Raw genomic sequence first — 27,583 nt, forward strand, 5'->3', positions numbered from 1 at the left:
AGCGGTAGCGCGCTTGCCTGGCATGCATGCGGCCCGGGTTAGATCCTCAGCACCACATACCAACAAAAGATGTTGTGTCCGCCGAGAACTAAAAAATAAATATTAAAAATTCTCTCTCTCTCTCTCCTCTCTCACTCTCTCTAAAAAAAAAAAATTACATGGTTATCTCAATAGATTCAGAAAAAGTATTAGACAAAATCTACTACCCATTTATGTTTAAAACACCAGAAAAAAAGGATCAAAGGAAATTGTCTCCACATTTTAAAGGACATCTATTTCTCAACAGTGAGAAACTTGACTGCCACCTTTCATCTTTCATTTATTTGACTTTACAATTCCAATATACCTGAATAATCTTTTGATTTATTTTTAAATTCTGCTAGCTTACCAATATTCAACTTAAATAACAGATTGTTAGCATCAACAGACAAATGTAAAAATCATAAATTTTTATTTTCACACTTGATTTTAAAAAATTCTTCATTCCTGACATATCTGCTTCAGTGTATGTCAAACAGTTGGCAAACTATAGAAAGGCAAACTTAGTGTCAGTATGATGGTCATCACGAGAAAATTTTACTCACATAGATGAATTTTTTTACATCTATAGACAATTTACACTGTACTAATTAGTCAGAAATATTAATATTTACAGAATTCAAAATTAAAAAGCTATAAAATATTTTCCATGATACTATAAGACAAGATAAAACTTACTACAATAAGGATATTTCTGTATTGGTAGGCATTTAATTAAAATCATTTATTATCTTTTGAGCGATGGGAAAAAATGTGTACTATGAAACCTGTAACCAAAAGAAAGCTCAAGAAGGTCTAATAATATGAAAGAAAAAGAACCTCAAAACAGAACTATGTGTGGTAGCACATTACCTGATGAAAAGAACAATTCCGTAAGTCTTAACAATCCTAAATTTGCATGTTCTCCCAAATTTTTTTAAAAGTACATGAACACATAAAATGATAGATCAATAAGCAAAATACTTAAAACCCAATGACAAAGATGAAGATTTCAATAGCACTTGTTTAATAATAGAAAATTTACACAGAAATTCAACAATCCATAGATGATAATCTTTATGAAATAATCAGAGAACTTGAACTAATTGACATTTACAGAACAAAATCCCACCAAAAACAAAAACAGCACTTCTTAAATGCACACAGAATATTCAATAATCTAGACAACAGGCAAAACAAACATCAAAATGTATAACTGTTGATATCATACAAATTTTGTGTTCAATATCAATGGGGCTTGGGTAAATAGCTCAGTGGTACAGCACTCAGTTGCATACTTAAAGCACTGGGTCCATTCCTGGGCAACTTGTATACACACACACACACACACACACAGAGAAAGAAACAAATAATGTATAACATGCCTAATATTTGGCAATCAAACAGCATAACTCTAAATAATCCAGGAGTCAAAGATACAAATAGAATTTTTAAACACTAGATAGCTGATATAGGTAAATTCTATGGAGTGCATTTATTTAGTGTTGAGAGGAACATGGGTAGCATTAATTGTTTCTATTAGAAAAAAATAGTTTCAAAATAATCATCCAGAGCATTCACATTGAAAAAAAGAAAAAAAATCAATCTATGTCAAAATATAATAAATATTAAACTCAGAATCAGTGAAATAGAAGAAAATTCAAAGCGAACCTGGATATTAAAAAAAACATATAATTGATAAATTCCTAACCATACTAATTGAAGAGGGGGGCAAAAATTGTCAATATCAGGAATAAAAGCAGAGCACCTTGAATGACCCCATCCATATTAACAGGAAAATAATATAATGCTACCTAACTCTTAATCCCCAAATTTGACAATTTATTTAAAACAGATGAATTCCTGGAAATAGATTTTATGTTAGTCATTTTAAATGAAAAGCCAACTTGAACTGGCAACTCTTCTTCCTCAGTTCCCCCATAATTGGGATGACAGATGTGTGCCACCATGTCTTGTCTCTGTCAAATTTTCAAATCAATTTCTTATTTTGAATAAGTAATGTGTGAAATTATATAAAGAACACGTCATTTTATTTGTATTAATAAGTATACGTACCTTCCTGAAAGATTCCTGTAAGGAGAATATAATTTCCTGCTTGGACTGGCAGGTGGATCCCTCCTAAGCAGCCGCCTCTGCGGACAAACAGCTCTGGAGAGCAGGCTCTGCCCCACCAGTCTTCCCGCAGCTCCCAGCAGCTCACACCAATCTTTAGCGCCGAGACCCAAGTCCGAGTCCGCCTCGGAAACCAGACGTTAGAGGCGCTACCGGCGCTCTAACGTCTACGGGTATCCCCCCTCGGGGTCGCAGCGGGGGCTCACTGTTATGCTAATCAGGGTTGGTCAGAAGTAGCGAGACGACGGGTCCAGATTTATAAACTGCGCATGTCACCACGCCCCTGGAGGAGGGACCGGAAGTGGGGGCGGAGCGTGAGTCCCGGCCGGAGAACCGTGAGCTCAGCCCCCCTCACGTTCCTCGTGGCTTCCTGAGAGCCGGAGCCCTCCACGCCGCCCCTGGAGCCGCTGCCTCGGCTGGAGCGCCGGAGGAGCTCGCGCCCCCGGAACTGCGGCCGCCGGAGCTGTAGCCGCCACGGAAGCGGCCCGAGCCGCCGTCCACGCGGTCGCCGGAGCCCACACCGCGGGAAACCGGTGCCGCGGCTGCTGCCGCCCTGAGCCCACGCTGTAGCCTTCAGAGCACAGGAATCTGTAGAGCCCACGCCACGTCGGAGCGATGCGGCAGGAGCACAGGAACCCTGGCCGCCCAGGCCGCCTCCAGAGTGTGGGATCCCCTGGGGCCAGGGCCTGAAGCCGCCGCCGCCCCCAGAGCACGGGAACTGTCGGAGCCCACGCGGCGCCAGGAGCGCGGGAGCCACCTCTGCTGCTGCTAGAGGCGTCCTTTCCTGGACACTGGGCCGCCGCCGCCGCCATCCACAGCACACCGGAGCCAAAGCCTCTATCGCCGCTTTCAGAGTGCGGGAGCCGGCACCGGCACCTCCGCCTCCAGGAACAGGAGCTCAGCCCTGGCCAGAGCACAGGAACCGCTGCCGCCAGAGTTCAGAGCCGCGTCGACGGGACCCGAGCCCGAAGGATGCCGCCCCAGGCTTGGCGGTGGTGGCTCCTGCAACTGAGGCGGGCGCGAGGAAGGACAGCCCGATCACCCGCGGATTCCTGTCTTCTCCAGGGGCAGAGACCCTGCAGAAGACTGGAGTGCCTTGAAGAAGGAGGTAGGTGCTGGGACCCACTCGGGAGTGTGCAGGCTCCTTGGGTGGGGGGTGAGGGTGGGGGTGGGCAGTGGCTTCTCTAGAGGTGCCCCGTGGCAGCAGGAGCCACCACATTAGAAGCCACTCATCCATTGGGGGCATCTACCTCCACAGGTCTGGAGATGTGGCCTGCGAGTTTGGAGGTTGTGGGGCTAGAGGCCAGGGGATACCTCTCGTGTCTGTAAGTTGTGTGAAGGGGCAGATGCGGTGTGAGGATCTTTATAAGATCTTTATAAGATACATTCCATTGCCCATTCATTTGGGAGGTGGCAGAGCTAAAACCCCATGTTTCTGAGTACCATACTAAATCATGCTAATGTTGTTTAAAAGAATAGAGGAAAATAGCCTTTAAAACATGAGTCAGCACCCCCACCCCATGGTTTCCCTCTTCCCTATATATTTCCTGTTAAGCCTCACCTGTGTCAATCCTTAAATAGCAGAAAATACTTAAGCATAATCTTTATAAGAGACATTATAAAGTAGAAAAATTATCAAGAACAGCTCTAAGCCATTTCATTAACTTCAGAACTGTCCACAGATACAAAGCAACTAATTCTTTATTGAAGTAGAGTTAGAGTAAAAGGCTCAAAGTATTTTAACAAAGAGAAGAAGAGTAAAAATACATATTATATGGGAAAGGGATGATACTGTACAAGGATCTCACACAAAAATACTTTTAACACAACCCTTGGGAAAAGGTGTGCACTTTTTTGTTTGGTGTGCCAATCAAATGTGTGTTTTATAAGTCTTCTGCTAGGTGGGTACTGACCTCTCTTGTGTTGGGCTACCAGGTTGGTGGAGGTCAGAACTTCATTTGGGTCTTTCAGGCAATAGAATAAATTAAAGAAGATAAAAAAATACATTGAAGAAAATTTCACAGCTCTTGAAGAATATAAATACAGAATGCAAAGATGAAATAAAATAAAGCCCAGATAAAGAAAAAAACTACATATTTAACACTAAAAGCTGAGCCAATGAAAGTTGAAATGTAAATGAAAATATTATTGTAAATGGCAATTGGGTCATTATGAAGAAATAGAGCTGTAAGACTATTTTTGTTGCATCTGTATAATATAAAATATGGTTTTACCTTTCTTTTCAGTCATCTTTGGTAAAATTATAAAAATATAAACAGTAAGAAAATTGATAAAATGGGAGAGTCAGATTAGTGGATTTCCAGGGTGAAAAGGATGATAAAATACTAAAAGTTCAGGATCAAAAGACATTTCATACCATCTAACAGGCAATAAAGAGAATACAATTAACACAATCCTTATAGTGAATATACTGGATAGGACTGTAATAGCAAATGAAGAAAATATACTTCCAAAAAAATCACACTTGGTGCTCAACTCATTGAATTGTGAAGCAGAAAATAAAACTATATTTTTGTAACAATGTTGGGGGTGAAAAAGCTCCATGATCTTCATCACTGTGGAAACAAGTGTTAATCATAAAGGTTGGACTTTCAAGTCAGTAATTTAATATTTGATGTTCTGTATTCCAATAAATTTAAAATAGTATCTATTAAGTGAGCTTAAAGTGGAAACTTAACCAAAATGGAAATGAGGCACACATTATTCAAAAACAAATTTGTCTTAAATTTTTTTTTTTTTTAAAGAGAGAGGAGGGGCGGGGAGAGAGAGAGAGAGAGAGAGAGAGAGAGAATTTATTTATTTATTTATTTTAGTTCTCGGCGGACACAACATCTTTGTTGGTATGTGGTGCTGAGGATCGAACCCGGGCCGCACGCATGCCAGGCGAGCGTGCTACCGCTTGAGCCACATCCCCAGCCCAAAAACAAATTTGTCTTAAATTTTTGCAAATGGGTGGGGGTAATACAGAAATTGAGTAATTGGAAGTTTTTTTTTTCCTCAAACACTGCAGCTACCATTAAATTAAGAAATCAGGGCTGGGGATGTGGCTCAAGCGGTAGCGCGCTCGTCTGGCATGCGTGCGGCCCGGGTTCGATCCTCAGCACCACATACAAACAAAGATGTTGTGTCCGCCGAGAACTAAAAAATAAATATTAAAAAATTCTCTCTCTCTCTCTCTCTTTAAAAGAAAAAAAAATCATTAAAATATGCAATTTTGCAGCACTTAACCAAGGTAGGAAATCAATGATTGAAAATGTATTTTTAGGCTGACTAGTTGTACAAAAGAGCTAAGCCTCATAGCAAAAGTGCAATGAGACAAAAAACTTGTAACACGACAAAAATTGAAATATAAAATTGACAAATAGGTAAAGAGAAAATTGTATCATCAACTTCAAATGAGGAAAGATTTACTAGATATTATTTCTTCAATTCTTTAGCAGTTAAAGCAGTAACAATAAGAAAATTATTCATAAAATTTACATTTTTCCATCTGTTGAGACATTTTTCTCATCTAAGAACTCAAATATGGGTTTTGCCATTTTAGATCACTTGCTCAATCTTCTCTTTAAAACTCTGATTTGACTTTTATAAATTTTAGGTCATCTTTTTTATTTGTGAGTCCAGCAATATAGTGAATGTTTTTGTTATATGATCCCCAAACTTTAACACAGTCTTATAAGGGCAGTCTCTGGGATCCTTAGGCTACCTTGTGGTTGAAACTTAATATGCTGATACATATTTAGTGTTAACATATAGGTGACATATTGCCATGGGATTGAACCAAAAGTTAACATTAAAAGTGCTAGTACTTAACATAAAGATAAAAAAGACTTCATTGCAAATGATGCCAGAGATAGGAACTTCTGACCCAATGACAATAGAAATGAAACTAAGCCAAAGAGTACGATCATTCAGGCAAAACATTAATTGGGAGGGGGTATACCTCTAGGAGAGCGAGAACGAGAAAGAGAGAGAGAGATGGGGCTGGGGATGTGGCTCAAGCGGTAGCGCGCTCGCCTGGCATGCGTGCGACCTGGGTTCGATCCTCAGCACCACATACAAAGATGTTGTGTCCACCGAAAACTAAAAAATAAATATTAAAAATTCTCTCTCACTCTCTATAAAGAAAAAGAAAAAAATAAAAAATAAAGAGAATCAATCTACAGAACAGAGGAAGACACCGCCTTTTATTGTGATATTGGGCTAGGGTCTGATTGAACAAAATCTCAGTTCTGGTTTTAACAGGTGGCTGCAGCATTGCCCTGATCACTTAAAAAGGAAATCTCCATTTTTATCCCAGGATGTTTATCTGTCAGACCTGTGATCCCAAAAGGGGCACTTTGGTTCACATGAAGTGATTACTCCTCCTTGGAGTGGGAGAGCTCATCAGGGGCATCTGCCTAGAAGACTACTGTTCCTTGAAGGTGTATCACAATGACTGAGGACTTCTACGCACTAGTCCAGGGGGTCTGTCCTTGAAAAATCTTGAAAATATCATAGTTACTCTTACCTTGGTGTCCTCAGTCTTGAAGGTAGAAGCAATCAATTAGATAAATTTAGAGTTAAAAAGCTTGCAGTGCCAGTTTTTAGATGAACATTCATTGATTAACATACTTGTGGATAGAATTGAGCAAAAACTTGACCCAAAGTTTAAATTAAAGGGAACAGATGCATGATGAAGACATAAATGCCAAGCCTTCATAATTTTTACTTATCCATAGAGCATCAGCAGGCCCAAATGCTTTTCAGCAAAAGCAATGTCCTTAAGTCTCTGTTATAATAGGGAAGTCAGGCTCGCTTTGTGTTTGTGGTACTCTCCATGGGTAATGGATTGTCTCTAGTCTTGGAACAGTTTCATCTTTTATTGTGATAATAAACAGATGGTTCTCCAGCCAGGTAGAATCATCTGCAGGCTTGTGAAAAACAGAGTCCTGGGCCCTCCTTCCAAGATATCTCCTTCAGGAGCTCTCTAGAGGATTCTCATCATTTGCACTTCTCAAAAATTCCCAGGTGATGCTGATATTGAAGTAAAGCTGCTGGTTAGGAGACCAAGAAGCTCTGAATCCTATCCAAAGGAGTAACTTTTAATTGGTCATATTTTGTTTCCTAGATATTCATGTCCTGGATGTTTCCCCAGAAGCTTCCGTACACCCAAATTCTGCATAATTGTACCTTAAAATTTTTTTCATTTGTTGCTTTGATTTTTCTATCCATGGCCTCATGTTCAATTTCTATGATTCAAACAGGGATTGCTCTCCCTAAATGAAGCTACCAATGTCATTTTCTTCAGTTACATGTGTGATTGCACAGTATCCAGGCACTGATGCAATCACACTGTGCCTAAGTTCTTGCTGGCAGTATTTATAGAACTATTCTAATTGTAACTTTGATCAAACTAATCATCTTGGTCTTTCTGGACAGAGGATAGAAGAGAGAGAGAAAAAAAAACACTGTCAAAATGGAGATACATTCATTATCCTAATGAAATTATGGTTATTTTGACCAAATTCATCATCAAGTTGACTAAGATTTTTATTATAATGCAAATTTCCCTTGAACAATCTAAAAAAAATTACTAAGAAACTGTCCTCTACCAGGTAGTAAAACTGAAGACTAAAATGTAAAATATTATTCTCATCTAAACCATGTATATTATTCACCTATAAGTATTTAAAAGTATTTGTTTAAGATTCACTCTGTGCCAAAAACTCTTGGAGGTGATGTGGATGCTAAGTCTGCATCTGTGGAGTTCATATTCTTATGGGGGAACACATGATAAACAGGAAAGCAGAGGAGCAAACCAAGTAACTTTGTAGTACTTGGGTCCTCTGAAGGAAGTAAAGCAGGAAGACACAATACGGTGTCAGTGTGTGGAGCTCATTTAGGTAGAATGATCTGTGCAGATCTCTTGGAGGGAGTGGCATTTTGATTGAGACGTCATCAATGAGAAGCAGTCATCCATCTCTATCTAAGTGCTAAAGGCCAGATTAAGATTTGCAGGAAGGTAGGAGAGAAGCTTTCAGGAAAAGGAAATAGGCAGCTGTAGATGTTCTGAACTGTAAATGCTTGGGAACCTGTTGAATACAGAAGGGAGATTGATTTTATTCTGAACACACTGGAGAATCTTGGGGAGGTGACATGATCTGCTTTAATGCTTTTTATTTGTTCTCTTTAATTAGACATGACAGTAGAATGTATTTTGGCAGACAATACAGAGAATATAATTTATTCTATTTAGGATCCCACTCTTGGGGTTATACATAATATGGAGTTACTCTGGTCATGTACACAAATACAAGGCTAGGAAAGTTATGATGGATTAATTCTACTATCTTCTCTATTTCCTTTCCCACTACTCTTCCCTTCCTTTCCCTTTGTCTTAATCCATAGATTTCTATTATTCTCTTCCTCAACCTCCCTTGTTTTGGATTAGCATCCAAAAGTTAGTCAGTAAATTCAGTCTTTGGTTTTATAGGGATTGGCTTATTCCACTTACAATGATATTATATATATATATATATATATATTTTTTTTTTTTCTTTATCCATTCATCCACTAAAGTATACCTAGGTTGTTTCCATACTTTGGCAATTATGAATTGAGCTGCTATAAACATTGATGTGGCTCTGTCACTGTGGTATGCTGTTTTTAAGTCCTTTGGGATAACTGGATCAAATGGTGGTTCCAATCCAAGTTTTCTAAGGAATCTCCATACTGCTTTCCAGAATAGTTGTACCAGTTTTCAGTCCTACCAACAATGTATGAGAGTACCTTTCTCCCCACATCCTCACCAACATTTATTGTTACTTGTATTCTTTTTTTATTTATAGTTACTTGTATTATTTATTTATTTATATTTGACAGAGAAATGCATTACAATTCTTTTTTTTAAAGAGAGAGTGAGACAGAGAGAGAGAAAGAGAGAGAAATTTTTTAATATTTATTTTCTAGTTTTCGGCGGACACATATCTTTGTATGTGGTGCTGAGGATGGAACTCTGCCGTACGCATGCCAGGCGAGCGCGCTACCGCTTGAGCCACATCCCCAGCCCCTACAATTCTTATTACACATATAGAGCACAAGTTTTTATATCTCTGGTTGTATACAAAGTATATTCGCACCAATTCGTCTTTTCATACATGTACTTTGGATAATAACAATCATCACATTCCACCATCATTTATAATTCTGACAAGAGGGATGATATTTCAGTGTAGTTTAAATTTGAATTTCTCTAATGGCTAGAGACGTTGAACATTTTTTCATGTATTTTTGACCATTCATATTTCTTTTTCTGGGAAATGACATGATCTACTTTATATGGGTGAGAATACAAACCTATTCTTGGGGGTGAATTTTGAACAGCTTTCTTAAAAATGGGGTTTTAGTGAGCACAGTAATTCTGATGCATCCTCAAGTAATTATGATGCATCCTCTATAATAGAGCACTTCCCCAGTGAATTTTTTTTTTTTTTTGAGGAGAGAAAGAATTTTAATATTTTTTAGTTTTCGGCGGACACAACATCCCCGTTTGTATGTGGTCCTGAGGACCGAACCCGGGCCTTACGCATGCCAGCGCGCTACCGCTTGAGCCACATCCCCAGCCCCTCCCCAGTGAATTACATGAATGAGAATTTCCTTCTGTGCTTTCCTTCTAGGAACATGTCACCTAACACAGGGAATGAATGGGGAAAATTGAGTTTGATTCTTCAGTATCTGGCTTGAGCATTTAGTTGACTTTATAGTTTCATTAGCTGAGATGGAAATTTGGAGAAATTTCCTAGGAGCAGCACATTGGGAGAAATCAAGCATTATCTTTTCAATTTGGTTAGAATTGAAGTATTGTTTAGATTTCCAAGTAGGAATGTCAAGAAGGTAACCAGATACATATGTATCAGAATTCTTGCATAAGGCCAGACCTGAGAAGTAAATCTTAGAGCTTTCACCATATGGACAGTAAGGCCTAAGAAGGGATCCAAGAGAGATGAGATGTGTGGCGAGTCTTCTATTTTGGTTATGTACTCAGAACTGTACAAAGTAGGTTCACATGACTTCTTTTTCTAGATTTTGATAAATAGTCCTATTGTTTTCCAAAAAGCATATATAAAACAGAGCAAATAATAGCTACATTAATTGCTAACATGACTATTTGTTTTATGTCTACGTAAATAGTTAAAAAAGATTATGCTAATTACCACCATGTCAAAATTTGTATGGAATATTGCACTAAGCAGCAAAAAATAAAATAATGTTTCCTGAATGATTACAAAGAGTATAGCAAATTAATATCTATTCTACTTCATTATAGCTATATCCTACAGAGCCACACCCATCTCCACAAAGTCCTGAATGTTTAGCTTAACCACCTCTCTTCCCAAAACTGTACTAGGTTTAATGGGAGACTCTAGAAGAAAACATATACATAGGATCTACAAGTATGAACTCAAGAAAGATTATTGATTTGGGAGGTAGTCAGCTCAGGGATAGAACTACAGATTTCACAAGGTAAACAATTATTCATTGTTATCTTTTAATTAACATTACTAAGCAATCTAGAAAATATTAGTTTCAAAAACAGCATTCTTTTTGACTCAGAATGATCTTTATCTTCTACCTACCAATTATAAGTGAACTTTATATTTTAGAACAGTCTTAGTTTACAGAAAAATTGACAAAATAGTGCAGAGTTCTTATATAGCCTGCACCCAATTGTTGTTAATAGTAGTATCTTATATTAGAGTGGTATATTTGTTATAGTGAATGAATATCAATAAATTATTGAGTTCAGACTTTAAAAAAGGAAAAAAATATTATGCTAGTTATTAAAGAATTCAATATTGATTTAGCTTTAAAAATGTATGAAGAATTTTTTCTTACCTTTTTATTAACCTGCTAAATAGAGAAGGTTTCTTATGGGAGTTGACATTTTACATACATATATTTGGATGCTGGAAGTGTATAAAGTGTGAGATCATAGGAAGGCAGGTCTTAGGCCTGCATTGAAGCAGAGAAAGACAAAGAGCCAATTTGAAGGTGTCCTAGAAATAACAATTTTTGCATAAACATATATATAGATGAAAATATTTTAGTGATCATAAAGCAAGCATTGCATTGTTGAAAGAAGTTTTAAATCTTTTTACAGTAGTTGAATTATTAAAACACATTTAAACAAATACAGTGTATTTAAGACTGTGTTTAACTGGTGTTCAAGATTATGAATGTTGGGGCTGGGGATGTGGCTCAAGCGGTAGCACGCTCTCCTGGCATGCGTGCAGAAAATCTAGCATAATATATAATGGTTGCTGTGGTGGAGGATAGAAATATGAATTCCCCACTTATTTCTCTTTTGATTTGAAGGTGGTTTTAGAAGGAAACAGAGAAACTTTTCTGCTTTTGGTAAGGTCTAGCTCTATTTTGGACTCTTCTGATACCACCCCAACAGGAGAGGGTATTGATTGCTTCATTATAGTTTGGTGTGGGTAGAAGTATGGGCTCTGGGGCTGGAGTTGTGGCTCAGTAGTACAGCCCTTGCCTGGCATGTGTGAGGCCCTGAGTTCAATCCTGAGCACCACAAAATAAATAAATAAATAAAATGTTTCATTTACAACTAATTTTTTTAAAGAAGTATGGGCTCTGTACTCAGCCTTTGCTGCTATGGGTGAAAATAGAGCCACTCTTGTGACTTTTCACTGTAGTAGCAAGATCACCTAGGTGGGGGGCATAGCTTAAAATGTCTAGGACCGGGCTGGGGATGTGGCTCAAGCGGTAGCGCGCTCGCCTGGCATGCGTGCGTCCCGGGTTCGATCCTCAGCACCACATACCAACAAAGATGTTGTGTCCGCCGAGAACTAAAAAATAAATATTAAAAATTCTCTCTCTCTCTCCTCTCCCCCCCCCCTCTCTCTCTGTCTCTCTCTTTTAAAAAAAAATGTCTGGGACCCTGTTTTGTGGATAAAAGGTGTGTGGGTCTTAGTGATCTTAAAGGAGGGACAAGCTCTTGGGGACAGGCAGGTCTGTTGTGGGGGTGATGTTGAAAGAGGTTGCCAAAAGGATCCTAGCTTGCAGCAAAGGGGAGAGGTTCCGTTTGAGGACATAAAGACTCTCCCAGGCACCTCCACATTCTCAGTCTTTGGAGTGATCTCCATGAGACAGGAGGCCCTCTCCTGAGTGTCCTCCCCCATTTCTAGCCACACAAGAGGATGACAGACATGTTTCTGCTGCTCCTCTGTCCTGGGCCCACCTGGAGCTTATTCTGGCTTCTGGATTCATAGCCAACCAACTCCCAGGTGCCTGTAGATGTAGGGAGTGTTTATAGTTGTGGGGGCTCAGGGTAGCATTCCCATGTCTGGACCCAGAGTGAGTGGGTGCACACACATGGTTGTGAGGACATGTGCTGGAGTATGCATATATTAGAAAGTATGTGTATATATGTTTGTGAACTGTTTTTGTGAGTCGGTATTTGTTTGATTCATGATGAGTATGTGTGAATCAATAAGGCTATGATTATGTGTGTATATGTGTGTGCGTGTCATGTGTGTATAACCATTGCCTTGTCAGCCCCCCATCACTCAGTCTGGCATCACCCTGCAGGCATTTTTGCATCTTACAAGTTGTCAGCCCAAGATGATGCATGGTTGTATGTGCATGTGTGTGTGTGTGTATGTGTGTATTAGGGGTTGAAGCATGTAGTGGCAGAACCAAATACAACTAGGAATCCCCTCCCTGTGGAGGCAGACAGCCCTCTAGGGCAGCCTGGAGACTGGGGTCTGTTGCTGCCCTCTGCACAGGGAGCATGGATGTGTATGTGTTGTTTGTATGTGTCTCTGTGTGTGGATTTTACCCTTTTATTTTATGAATCAGCTCCAGGATTGGTTGTACATTCTAGTGTTTTCCAATAAGGAAATTTGCAAGATATCCAGGATCCCTTGGAATGGCCTAGAGGTTTTCTGATTACCCCTGTTTTATAAGGAAATTGCAGGTTGGTTGAATTCAGAAGGGCAGAATTGAGAAATGGCAGGCAGGAGAGTGTCAGCAAAGCTTCTGGGAGGGCTCTGGCTCATGTCCTGGTTCTAGCTTTGCCACCAGCTCTCTCAGATCTGTGTCCCAGTTTCTTCTCTTCTCTAGGACTCAATTTTCACATGCAGGATGCAATTGTCCTAATGTCCCATACAGTTCTTCTCAATGTAGCTTGGTTTAGAGGACAGGCTATAGTGCATGCATTGCACATAGTGACCAGAAGTCTGGGACTCTTTCCTGTGGTCAGACAGGTTTGGGGTTGGAATGAGCCTTCTGTTTGGCTATAGACTGAGGCCTACTCATGCTCAGAGAGATCTGTAGTTGCCCTGCTTGGTGCCTGGGAGGGTCAGGGGCCTAACCTTGCTACATTGGACAGATCTGTTGAACTCTAGGTCTGGAATCATCACCAAGTCACATATTGGTGGTGCTTTCTAAATTCTGTGTTGCTGGGGAATAAGAGTTTCCATTTACCAGTGAATAGCACGTACCATACTCTGAATGTACAGTAGGCTTATGAGGTGGGTAGTTTGAGGTTCAGAGGGGGCAATGACTTGATCGAGATCATCCAGTCAAGAATGGGAAAATTCAGGACTTACCATCCAGGTCTGACATCAGAGCCAAGCTTTTACGCACCCATCCATACCACAAATGCTTCCATCCCCTCCTACACAGTGCCACAAACTTGGAATGTGAGGGGGCATATTTTGTGATATATAGATGGGAATCCTGAGGCCTGGAGAGAGTAAGCAATGATTGGAGGACACAGGGCCAGTGGAAGGGAACTGGTTCAGATTTGCAATCTTTGAGCTCTCTTTTGAGCATGGGTTCCCCTAAAGGCTTGGTTTAAAAAAAATAATATCTCTGTCCCCACAGCAGACCTCCTCCATTTTTTTTTTTTCCTTTGTTCACTTTCTTGGCAAGGAACATCTCTTCCAATGTCAGAGAGCCAGTTTTCAGTGGGATAGATTTGAAAACACTTGTTTAGAAATCTGAGCACCAAATCAGGTTTTCCCTTTCCCCTTCCTCTGGGTTCAGAGGAGCCATGTCCTTGACTGCCACAGCCTCACCATTTTTTTTTTTTTTTTTCCTGAAAGGGGTGTCTTAATCAGCTTGCAGGCTTGGCCTGAGTCTCTGAAGCCACTAAGGAGTTTGTATAGGCTACGAACCTGGAAAATCTGTCCAGTGCTGACCTAGTAAGCCATCAGGTCCCAGGCCCAATGAATCAGCACAAGGTACTTCAGCCAGAACTGGGTTCAAATCCTGGAGGCTTTTAAAAATAGTTTTAGAGGGTTTTGTGTCTGACATGAGCTTTGTACTATAGGTGCAGCAGTGAACCAGACAGGCTCAACCCCTGCCCTCCTGGTGCTGACATTCTCCTGGAAGAGAGACCCTGGCAGATTCTCAAGAATAATTATGACAGTAATTACAGAAGGCACTTGTCACCATAAGAGTACCAAACGTGGATAGTGGTGTAGCTTAGTGGTAGAGCATTTGCCTAGCATGCAGGAAGCCCTGGGTGACCATCACCTCCTCAGAAAAAGAAAGGAGACACACAGAAATACAGGAAGAATTGCACATGAATAGAGGATCAGGGAAGGCTTCCCTGAGGGTGTGATGTTGAAGAAGATGCTGGAAATATGAGTAGGCTTTGTATGTGGAGGTGTAAAGTAGCTAGAGAAGAAAGAAATCCATTCCAGACAGGGAACTGTATGTGCCAGAGGCTTTGTTGTTTGGGGAACGTGGTGAATTTGATGGAACTGAAGAAGCTGGAGCAGAGAAGACGGAGAACTGTGTAGGCTGTAGAGGAAGCAGATTGTGTGGTCTTAGTCTAAGAGCAAAGGGGAAAGAATGGAGAGGATCCTGGGAATATGGAGGGAAGGGAGTGGAGCTGAGACTGATGGCTCCTTCATTGTACTTTCTCAGATAAGCACTGTCTTTACCTTCTCAAGTGTTAAGAGTGTGGGTTTATTCATAATGAGAGTGAAAATTACTTAGATGGCTGGATAAACCATGTGAAAACACCTACCACGGTTCCCTGAGCTTTTCCAGGGCAAGGTTGTAGCTTTTCCTTTCTTCCTGTGTGCCACCAAGCTAAAGATGGAGCCTGGGTGACCTCAGCATGATTTCCTCTGTTCAGGTTCAACAAGCTCTACCTTGGTTCTGTCCTGACCAGCACATACCCCTGACACCACTTTGTTTTGTTTCCCACAGTGAGTAGGGACTGGTCTCCCATAGCCATGACGACTGCCATTAAAGGAAGCAGCCAAGTGATGCCAGTTGATAATGGAATCAAAGTGAGTACTGCCTTGTCTCCTGACTCGGCTTGCCTGGGAGGCCTCTTAATTAGAAAGGAAAAGGCAGGGAGTTGAGGGAGGCAGAAGAGACCCATGGAGGAGGCAGGGAGATCAGGCAGGTTTTATAGGGGAAGGTGCTTTCAGTTCTGTAAACTGGGGCTATTGAGAGGCATGTCACTGCAGAGCCATCTGCACAGCTGCCCAGTGAAGTGTGTTTGGAGAACTGAGCCTCCCAGCCCAGGATAGGAGAGGTGGGACAGTCCAAGAAAGCTGGAGGTGCACGTTGCTTCCATGGGAGCTCCATGGTTTGGCTCTAACCCAGTCTTTCTTCGTGAACCAGGGCAACAGCTTTGCCCCTCCCCCAATGATAGCTTGCCAGATAATATGCAGGTCACCCATTAAATTTGAATTTCAGAAAAGGGGTGAGTACATTTTTAGTATGTGTTGCTAAATATGGTAACCATACTCCAGAGCAAATTTGGCATTATCTGGAACATTTTGGTTTTCACAGCTGGGAATGCCCTGGCCCAAGGTCCTGTTCTCTACCAGGCATGGAGCTCACAACATCTATCACTGTGCAAGACTCTTTCAGTCTCAACCATATTATCAACAGGGTGTATCTAACCCTGAATGTTGTTAATACTGTCCCTTTACCAAAATGCTGGGGACCAGAAGTATTTCACATGTTCTCTAGATTTTGGAAAATTTGCATATACAAAATGAGATATCTTAGGGATGGGCCCCAGAGCTACACATGAAATTCATTTATGCTTCATTTGCGCCCTATTCCCATAGCCTGAGAATAACTTTATACCATATTCTTGTGAACCTGCATTTAACTGTCGCATGAGGTCAGGTGTGGAATTTTCTACCCATGGCATCAAGTTGACATCAGAAAGTTTCAGATTTTTGATTCTTGGATTAGGGATGCTCAATCTGTACTGGTAAAATTGGAAAATCTGCTGTCAACTAATGCTAATGTACCCATGCCCACCATGCCTCTTCTAGCTAATCCTATGTGTATATCCTCCTCTTGAGTAACTCACATTTATTTATTTATTTATTTATTTATTTATTTTTAAAGAAAGAGTGAGAGAGGAGAGAGAGAGAGAGAGAGAGAGAGAATTTTTAATATTTATTTTTTAGTTCTCGGCGGACACAACATCTTTGTTGGTATGTGGTGCTGAGGATCGAACCCGGGCCGCACGCATGCCAGGCGAGCGCGCTACCGCTTGAGCCACATCCCCAGCCCCGAGTAACTCACTTTTAAATTGTTTATTATGCATGTTTGGGCTTCAGAGGAAAAGTGGGAGCTGTGTCGCATAGCTGTGTTGTCTGGAACAAACTTATATGGTACTGTATTATTATTTCAATTCTATTTTGAAAGCCTAATGACATCTAAAGAGAAATATATATATATATAAATAAAATAGACTTTTATTCAGGCATAAAGAAAAATGAAATTATGTCATTTGCAGGAAAATGGATGAAACATGAGAACATTATATTAAGCAAAATAAGCCAAGTATAGAAAAACAGGGGACATCTGTTTTCTGTTGAAGCTAGAGAGAAAAAAAAGATGAGATGATGTGGATCTCATGAACATGGAAGGTAGACCAGTAAATTAGATAAATGTGCCAGGGAAGAGGGACACTTAAGTGAAATACTGTGGTATGAAATTGGCCAAATCATATTGTTGTATTGTGTGCATGTTCAGATATGTGAAAATCCCATTCTATGTATCATAGTAATGGACCAATAAAAATTTAAAAAATAGTACAAAAAATAATGGGAAAAAACATACCAACCCTAAACTTGGTGACCTTTTATCCCTCATTCTGCCCAGCATGGTGATTTGCAGAAGAATTCACTGAGTTAAGGAGGGGATGCGAGCTTCTGGATGAAAACTTGGACGGTCTGGACTCCTCACTGTGCCTTTGCTATTGCCATGTCTGGAAGGCCTTCTCTTTCACTCTCTGTGAGTTACTTTATCTCTCCTTCACTTTGTATATCATGAAGTGGCCTATTATCTTTGTCTTTTTTGTTTCTTCTCCAAAGTTAGTATTAAATTCAACTGAAGGAAAAAGCATATCATTTTGGTGAAGGATGTGTTGGGACAATTTGAAAGAAGTGGAAGCTAGTGTTCAGAGTGAAAACTTTTCATGGGAATGTAGGCTGCCCCCAGGATTTTGGAAGTTTGCATATATAGACTTGACCTCTGGACTGGTAGCAGAGACTAGAAAGTAGAAGCGATGGCATGTTCATTATCTAGGTGGAAGGCCAGAGACCAACCACAGGGCTGCAGCTTCTCTGTGAAAATTGTATGTTTTAGATGTGGCTGCCTGAGCTTCTGATTAGACATCTGGTTTGAGGTGATGGCAGGTAAGAATAGGGGAATAGACTTCTAATTATAGTTTTTGCCATTTTAGAAAACTTGTGAACCATCTGCGGTTCCAACTTTCATTGTTTGAGGCATCAAATTGTGGCGATGAGTTAGCTTTTGTGGATGAATTCTAAGGAATTCACTGATTTTATTTAATAAATAAAATAAGTGCATTTATAGATTATAAGCACCATAAGACAATGATAGATAAGGTGCTCTGAGATTTGAGTGTAGAGATCCCTTATGTTTGGTTATCATTTCCCAGATATACTTCATTGGAAGGGATATATTAGAGCCAGGTTGAACTTAGTAAGTGCTATATATTGAGCCTTTTTAGTACTTATTATGTTAAGTTTTTAAGATTCTAAATATTTTTATCATTTCTCAAACTACATTTTCTCCTATTTTTGTGTACTTCACAATATTACATGACTGGTATTATATAGTTCCTTATTTTCTACCTCATTTGTCGTATTCATGGAGATTTTCATTTGAACTGTTCCAAAGGAGCAGACTTGTGTACTTGTAAAGGTTTGAGAAGAAACTCAGCACAGATGGTGTGCTTGATGAACTAAAAGTTCTGAAGAATGTGACATCAGGACCCTGTAGGGCACCATACTGCCTTTACCATTCAAGTACACCAAAGTTCTAAATTTCTGGGAGGGCAGAGGATGCTGCAGATTTTTGTTTTCCACTCATTGATTTCTTTCATTTCAGTTGGTGATGACTGAGCTGCTTCAGATAGGAAAAACTCTGAGGCTCTCCTGGAATGAGTAAGGAGCTATCCTGACTACAGACTGAACCTCTTGCCCCTGAGGATCCCCAGCAGTAGCACAAGGAAACAGAATCTGTTTCTTCAATGGGAGAATTGAAATACCAGTGGAGTGGCTATGGAGTCGGAGAGCAGCACTTAGGGTGAGGGGATTAATTCTTCTGGTGAGCTGTTAACTGTTCTCCTATGTTATTTAATCTAGAATTAGGTGTGGTTTCTTCTTAATTCATAAATATATTGTGCACAGCTGATTAATTTCCTCCAGAAAATTGAACATCTTGTAATAATTCCTATTTTTAAAAGTTTGTATCTTTAAACAGCAAAGCATATGAAACCAATTACTCAGATTTTGTTCCTTGCATGGTGTGGCTCTTACTTAAAGCTCAAGTCCCATTTGTATGTTTTTTTCGTGTTGCCTTACCCATTCTTTACTCTTTGTGACTGAATTCATAATCAAAAATTTCTTTCTCGTTGATCTTTGTAAATAATAATAATGATGATGATAGTAATAATAAGCATAATATCTCTAGTTTTAAAAATACAGAGTTGTTTGAGGAGCAAGCTAATTGCTACTTCATGTTTCTAGGGGTGTCCTCTCTGGTTGGCCCACATGGTTTTTGGTCCTTTGCCAGGTGATGAAAAGTCAAAGAACAAGTTCATGTGAGAGAAGAAAAGTAGTATTTGAAACCTACATGTCCAAGGAGGCGGTTTCAGAAGGCTTAAAGAGAGCATTACTTATCCAGGTGAGTAAAAATACTGGTTTCTATTCCCTGAATATGTGGAACTAAAGCAATTCATTGTTCACTTAACTGTTTTTTGTCTGTGCTTTCTGCTTTGAGATAAAAAGAGCTTAGAATTTTGGTTGCAGAATTATACGTACATAGAGATAGGGTAAGAACAGTATTCTGCCATGGTAGTTCTTTTTGCTTTCTTTTAACATTTGCTTTTGAAGTGACTTTTTGCTGACATTAAAACAAAACAAAAATCTGATCAGTATAATAGCTGTCATTCCCAGGAATTGATAAGTGATTTTTCCTGGTCTGTGACATCATAAGACTCTGCAGCCAGAGCCTCCCCAACATGTGGGGACAGTTGTACTTTGTAGATGGGGAGAGGAATTGGTTCCAGATATGAGCTCACCCTGCGAAATGTAGAACACTATAAATAAGATTTTCAGGCATGGTGGTGCACACCTGTAATAACAGTGGTTTGGGAGGCTGAGGCAGGAAGTTTGTGAGTTCAAAACCAGCTTCAGCACTTCTGGCTCGGATTCCCCCTGGCCCCCGGGGCTTGGTACCGGCCCTGGTTTCTTGTGTGCACGCCAAAGAGGCCAGCTCCCAAGGCCTTGAAAGATTTGTGGTTTCTGTTTTCATATTCAGCCTATAACAGTCATGTGGGAACGTCCTGACCTGCTTGGGTCTGATAAGGTTCCTGGTTGAAGGCTTAGTATGAGTCGACAAGAACCACGTGTCCCCCTCCGTCCTTGCTCTCGCCTACCAGTAACTTTCCATTCTATCTGCAAGAAATATATAAGGATGAGCTGAGATAATAAAGTCAGTCTCCCCCTGGATGAAGAACCTTGGTGTCCTGTGAACTCTTTTAATCCCGACGTCTCCCGCCGGACTCGGTCCATTTTGCCGGACGCGGCAGGTGGAGGTTCCATCGAGACCGGAAAGCGGAGGTAAGCGGACGGGACTCACCTTCCATAAGAGAAGGGGGAGAATTGGAGACCTTCCATAAGAGAAGGGGAAAAGAGACCTTCCATAAGAGAAGGGGAAAAGGGGTGCGCACCATGGGTAACTCAGCAGCTAAAGTTCGTCTGGCCAACGAACTCAGAGAGCTGTTGAACACACAAGGAACAGGAATAAAAACAAAAACTGCAACAGAATTCGTTGAAGTTATTGCCCAGGCATGTCCTTGGTTTCTGACAGGGGGATTTCTTAATAACAATGATTGGGATCAGGTCAGATGTGATTTACAAAGATTGTTGAGGGATCAAGGTCCGGAAAGTATCCCAATCGCCACTTTCTCTTTATGGAGACTGGTTAAAGATGCTTTGTTAATAGATAAAATAAAGATTAAGGAACAGCTTGCAGAATGTGAACAAGTCCTTAACCAGGTCCAGAAAGAACAAATGACAGAGTCCTTACCCCTTTCCCATTATTCTTTCATATCTCCTTCTTCATTCTTAGATCCACCCTAGCTGCTCTCAACCCTTCCTTCTCATCTTCCCCCTCCCTAATAGGCCCACAGAAAGGTCTTAACTGACCTTCTCCAAAATATTCACCATGGCTTATTTTAGGATTTTCAGCAAAAGAATCTCTACAAAAAGGTTCAATGTAGATAAATTTCCTATTTTCATGTTGCCCTGTTTTATTTGGCTACTGTCTGAAAAGATCAGCACTCCAGGCGCTAGACACTCCCTTACTAGTTTTTCACAAAAATATGTAAACAAGGCCTCTGGCCTTGAGCTGGGCTTCACAGTGCTAAGTACATTTCTAAGATAAGGGAGTTACTAACTGGGCTCCTTGGTAACAGCTGGCAGGAGGAGGAACTGGAGGGTCGAATGAAGAAGTCAAAATTTAAAGCACCTACGGCCCCGATCGCTGTTGTGCTCCCTCCTTATAACCCCGATTGGGACGAGGACAACCCCAGAAGGCAGGGGGGGGTGTTCAGTGGCAGCCTAAGATAGCCCAAACTTTTCCAGTAATTGAAAACCTGGATGCCTATGGACAGCCGGCCAGAGTGTATGTTTCTTTAGCCTTTAAGGATATTAAACAACTAAAGGAGGCAGTTACTAATTATAGACTCCATGCCCCCTTTACATTGACTCTCTTCAAGTCTTTCTCTGCCAGTCAGCTGACACCTAGTGACTGGCTACAGCTTTGCAGGGCTGTGTTGTCCGGAGGGGATTTTTTGTTGTGGAAAAGTGAAAATCAAGAGAGGTGTCGCGAGCTAGCCCGAGTCAATCAGGACGCCGGCTTCCCACGGCGTAACCTTGAAATGTTAACAGGCTCAGGACAATATGCTATCATAAATCAACAAATTGATTATGACCCTGGGGTCTATGCTCAGATAGCTGCAGCAGCCGTTCAGGCTTGGAAGGCTCTACCTATTTCAAATTCTGAAACAAAAATTTCAAAAATTGCTCAACGACCCTCTGAGCCTTATTCTGACTTCATAGCCCGATTGATGCAGATAGCAGGAAAAATATTCCCTAACTTGGAACAAGCCATGCCGGTCATTAAGCAATTGGCTCTTGAAAATGCAAATTCCTATTGCCAAAATGCCATTAAATCTACCGGAGCAAAGAGTGTTGATGACATGATTCGAGTTTGTAAGGATATTGATGGAGCTCATATTACCGGACAGGTTTTGGCCGCTGCCCTCAAAACGGGATTGTCAGGGTTTAATGGTAAAGGAGCCCGACCCAAAGGCTGCTTCCAATGTGGGAAAGAGGGACATATTAAATGAAATTGTCCCGAGGGGGATAGACGGGGTCGGGAAGGCACGCCTGGCCCCTGTCCCCGATGTGGCAAGGGGAATCATTGGAGCAGCGAGTGTAGTTCCAAGTTTGATGCTCAGGGACGCCCACTGCAGCCGGGAAACGGGAATAGGGGCCCACCCCGGGCCCCGGAAGCCAGAGAGTACGGGGCGGTCCAGAGACAAAACAAGCTGCTACCGCAGTAAGATCTTGGCCAGGCGGGGAAAAATGCAGACAAAATCAAACAAAATACAATCGGTTAGGAAAACTTGGGGAACTTTTGCCCCAAAAATGGGCAGCAGACTCCATGTTGTTTGCATCACCATGGTAACCATGGACTGCCTGGCCGGAAGAGCGGCTTCCTGGTCCCACCTTCCACACTTTTGGGGGCTACTGATTGGTTCTTCCACAGTCACTCAGACAGGACTTCTAGTCCCGCCTTCCAGCCACTAACCTGTACTGCTATGTTTCAGATTTCTACCGGAGCTGCTCAGAGCCTGTATTTTTAAAAGATGCCTACCTGTAAATGCTAACGAAAGATATCTTTTTCAGACAAAATTTAATTCTACAGGTCTCTATGTTACAGTCCTAAATTTAAGCTAGGTCTAAGTTAAATAACCTGACTTTTTCTTTATAGTTGTGTTACTAAATAATGTTCTATTGATGAGAGATATCAAATATGCTTCTTTATATTTTACTTTTAATTTTGGAGGTTATGAGGATGCATTTGCTCGCCACAGGAACAAGCCGGCAAAGTTCCTGTGATGACCAAAAAATCCTTATTTTCATTGCTAACTATAAAAATAAAAATGTATACTCAAGGATTTTATTTCAGTTACATCAAGTGACGTCACATAAAAGAGTGCACTCCTAGTTAAAAATAAATTAAAATGGATCCAAATATTTTAAGGCCACGTGGTTACATAAAGTTAATACAATTATAAGTTATGCTCTTATTCTTAATATATATATTTTTTATATGTTTAGATAACCTATATTTGTTAATCTATAAATTAATTAGCACATGCCTAATTGATTAGTTAATATATATTTGCCTAATTGTTTTTCAACAGGAAACCCATAATATATGTTTTATATCTACATTTATCAGATACTCTGCCTTTTCAGTTACAGATATTTGAGATAAATGTGTTTACTATAAGTTTGCTTTTAAGTGAAAATACAATCAAGTAGTTTCTAATTCTCAAGGTTACTGTTTAAACTTATAAGATGATAAATTATTATAATTATTTCTACAAAATATCTAAGGGTTTTAACTATATTTTCATTGATATTTCTTATCAAAGTATAATAATTTGTTTATAGATTCTAAGGTTTTCAGAAATTGTTCCAAAGTATTTTTTTTTTTTTTTTTTTAAGAAAAAGATGCTTCAACAAAAAAAAAAAGCACACATGGATCCCAAAAAGAAGAAAGAAATCATCTTTGGGTAAAACAAGGTCTTTATATTCATTTTCCTAAAAAAAAAAAAAAAAAAAAAGGGAGAGAAAGATTTTTATATTGGTATCTAAACAGATGATGTAAAAAGTCATGGTATTTATGCCCGGGACGACAACGTACTTGGAAGTGTGGAGGACCTGAGGCCTATTATTGTGCCTCGTGGGGATGTGAAACCTCTAGTAATGGACATTGGCTTAAGAATTCACCCAGGAATGACTATGCCCACTTCTGGCAAACAATAGAGGGAGGATCAAATATTACTATTCAGTTTACTTCCAATGGAAAACAGCAACCAGATTGGACTCAAGGATATCTCTGGGGGCTGCGTATTTACACCCCCGGACAGTACAATCCTGGCCTGCTTTTTCGGCTCAAATTGACCATAGAACAGCCTACTGGAAGTCTAATAGGACCTAATCAGGTGCTCGGAGACCAAAAGGCCCCATCTGGACCCAAGCAGCCCATAGCCCTGACATTAAAACCTTCCCCCAGCGGTCAAACAATAACTATGGGCTATCAAACCTTTGATTATACCCCTGAGCCCATACACCCTGGAACTGGAGATCGTCTTCTTAATTTGGTCCGAGGAGCTTTTTTCGCTCTCAATGCCACCAATCCTAACAGGACCCAAGATTGCTGGCTATGCTTGACCTCCAGGCCACCCTATTATGAAGGGGTAGCGATACTGTCTAATTTATCCTCTAATACCACTACAGATCCTAAATGTTATTCTCTGCCCAGCTATAAGTTAACCATCACGGAGGTCATGGGACAAGGGGTTTGCTTGGGAAAGGTGCCGCTTTCACGCCAACATTTCTGCAACATCACCCGACCTATAAATCAATCCCAATCTGATTATTTGTGGGGTCCCAAAGGGTCCTATTTTGCTTGCAATACTGGGTTAACTCCCTGTGTTTCCATGGCAGTCTTAAATACAATTACTGATTTCTATGTGCTGATACAATTATGGCCGAGGATATCTTATTATGGATCAGACTATGTCCTGGGACACCTTGAGGGACATACTCGGCTCCCCAGAGAACCCATAACAATGACAATTGCCCTCCTATTGGGCATAGGCGGAATAGCAACTGGAATAGAAACCGGGACAGCCGCCTATGTCCAGGGAGGTCAATTATTAAATCTACAAATGGCTATGAATGAGGATTTAACAGCCATGGCCAAGTCAATTAGCGCCTTGGAAAAGTCCCTCACCTCCCTCTCAGAAGTTGTGTTACAAAATAGGAGGGGACTAGATTTATTTTTCCTAAGGGAAGGAGGACTATGTATAGCTTTAAAGGAACAATGTTATTTTTATGCAGATTACACTGGGGTAATCCGTGAAACTATGGAAAAGGTCACGGAAAGATTGGCTAAAAGACAAAAGGAGTTTAAAGCACAACAAGGATGGTTTGAACAGTGGTTTAAAAACACCCCATGGTTAACTCCTTTGATATCCACTGTAATGGGACCGCTTTTCAGTCTCCTTCTTATAGTTGCTGTAGGCCCCTGCCTTGTCAAGAAATTGACACAATTTATTAAAGACCAAATTAACATTCTGACTTCTAAGCCAATACAGGTCCATTATCAACGCCTACAAACCAAGGATGATCTTGCTGAAGTTTGTCTCCGACCAATTCGAAGATGATTTTTCTACAATGATCCCTGCTTCATGCCTTTCTCCTTTTGCCCCCTTTTTCTTCCTTATTATTCCTCTCCTCTGACTCTATGCCTTGTCGAACCGGAACTGATTAAAGACCTAATAATGACTGGCTGGATCGCTACCACTTAATGCCTTGGCAACAATGAGCTGATCTTGTAGTACCCAGAGACGGGCAACTTTCACGCTTACACTGCAACCTAAGACAGGGGAATGGGGCCTCCCCAGAGACGGGTAAGCACTGTAAGGGCAGTGAACGACCTAAGACAGGGGCTACTTGATTCCCTTTGACGTGCAACAAACAAAAGAGGGGGAACTGCTGGCTCGGATTCCCCCTGGCCCCCGGGGCTTGGTACCGGCCCTGGTTTCTTGTGTGCACGCCAAAGAGGCCAGCTCCCAAGGCCTTGAAAGATTTGTGGTTTCTGTTTTCATATTCAGCCTATAACAGTCATGTGGGAACGTCCTGACCTGCTTGGGTCTGATAAGGTTCCTGGTTGAAGGCTTAGTATGAGTCGACAAGAACCACGTGTCCCCCTCCGTCCTTGCTCTCGCCTACCAGTAACTTTCCATTCTATCTGCAAGAAATATATAAGGATGAGCTGAGATAATAAAGTCAGTCTCCCCCTGGATGAAGAACCTTGGTGTCCTGTGAACTCTTTTAATCCCGACGTCTCCCGCCGGACTCGGTCCATTTTGCCGGATGCGGCAAGCACCTGCGAGGTGCTAAGCAACACAGTGAGACCTTGTCTCTAAATAAAATGCAAAATAGGGAAATAACGCTGGATGTGTGGCCGGATATGTGATATGTGGTTGGGTGCACCTGAGTTCACTCCCCAGTACCAAAAAAAAAAAAAAAAAAAAAAAGATTTTCATAGAGAAACAGAGTCAATCTGCTTTTAGATATAAACTTTCTTTTGTAGTTCTGGTTGGGTGAGGTATAAAATAACTAGTTAAGAAAGAATACTTTAATGTTGTTGGAGAAAATTAAGTATATCAGATATAATTTGAAACATTTGTTCACTAATGTTTATCATGTTCTTCTCACAATCCAGAGAAAATAAAGTTTCACTAAGAGATTTTGTGGTTTTCAAAAACAGGAATAAAATAATATTTTTCAATGCCTTGACTAATAATCTGACATTTCATTGGTTTGTCCTAAGTACAGACGAAAAGACTACAGTGACCAAAGAAATCTCTTTTCTGTATTTGGAACAAACCAGCAATAACACATGATTATGTACATGCAGTTTTGAAGTTGTTGTTGTTTGGTTTTTAATAAATAGTTCTCACATCAAAGGACACATGGCATTTATTTCTTCACAGGTGCAGTATTGGGAAGTTGTTATAGAAGATGTTGGGAGAGATGAGAACATGATAGCCATGTTCAGAAGGGGTTTCAGTTTGGGGCAATGACCAAGGAGAAATGAGGAGGAAGATTGTAGAATTGGCTGTTTGAGATCCCAGAAGCACCATGTCAGAGTTCCTCCTGCAGTAGAATATTGGTATGAATTATTATTTATAATAATAATAATTATTATAAGAAATCCAAATCTAGGAAGACACAGGTCAGGATGGAGTAGTTTCTAGGACCCTTTATTAAGCATGAATCAGCTGGAAAATACGTGGGTGAACATAAAGGATGAGAAGAATAAAGGTGACATTACAGTGCAATGCCCAGTCATTCAGAAGGGAGAGGTGGCACTTATAGCATTAATAGCAGGGGCAATAATAGAAGGTCAGCTCTACAGATAGTAATTAATTAGCACAAGAAATGTTTCCTGACAACTTAGTAAACACACATATACCAGTGAGCAGGATAGGGGTAGTAGGCAGAAATAACTATAGTAATGCAAAAAAAAAAATTTTTTTTTTGATCCAAAGGGTAAGAAGGAGTCAGCCATTTTAAGCTTTTGGAGAGGAATATAGGCAGAGATCAGCAAGTGGAAATAGGGTTGATGTTTTGAGGAACAAGAAGGAAGGCTGTTGGAACAGAACTGAACAGAGGGAATTACTACATGGGAATAGTGGAAGAGTTAGCATCCAAGTCATGGAGGGTCTCTAGGAGTTGAATTTTATTCAAAAAACAATGGGAAGTCATTGAAGGGTATTAAGGAGGAATAACATGATCTGTTTCATGTCTTAAAAACATCTCCCTGCCTATTGGGAGATGAATAGACTAGTGTACCACTTAGGAAGCCATTAAACTAAACTAGGCAAGAACACTCAGAGACTTAAACAAGGGCAGTGGCAGTGAAGAGGGAGGTAAATAGGTGGATATGGAGTGATTGCTGACAAGACCTTCTGACAGGTTAAATATGGAAAGTGGGGTAAAGGGAGGAAGCC

General features: G+C 40.5%; 1 long non-coding RNA gene across 5 annotated transcripts in view; it reads left to right on the plus strand.

The window, feature by feature from the left end:
- LOC308637939 overlaps positions 1–26,704 on the plus strand; it is a 55,699-nt gene extending 28,995 nt beyond the window's left edge. For 2 of the 5 annotated variants that reach the window (XR_014019704.1, XR_014019705.1), the window contains exons 2-3: positions 17,329–17,460; positions 18,583–19,026. This is a non-coding gene — a long non-coding RNA (uncharacterized lncRNA). Of the gene's footprint in view, positions 1–3,004; positions 3,260–15,399; positions 15,483–17,328; positions 17,461–18,582; positions 19,027–26,563 lie in introns of those variants that run through there. The other 3 variants (XR_014019707.1, XR_014019706.1, XR_014019708.1) reach the window with 3 other exon arrangements.
- Positions 26,705–27,583: the final 879 nt, after the last annotated feature.

The sequence above is a fragment of the Spermophilus citellus genome (genome assembly GCF_964194105.1).
Source record: "Spermophilus citellus genome assembly, chromosome: 18".
NCBI lineage: Eukaryota > Metazoa > Chordata > Mammalia > Rodentia > Sciuridae > Spermophilus > Spermophilus citellus.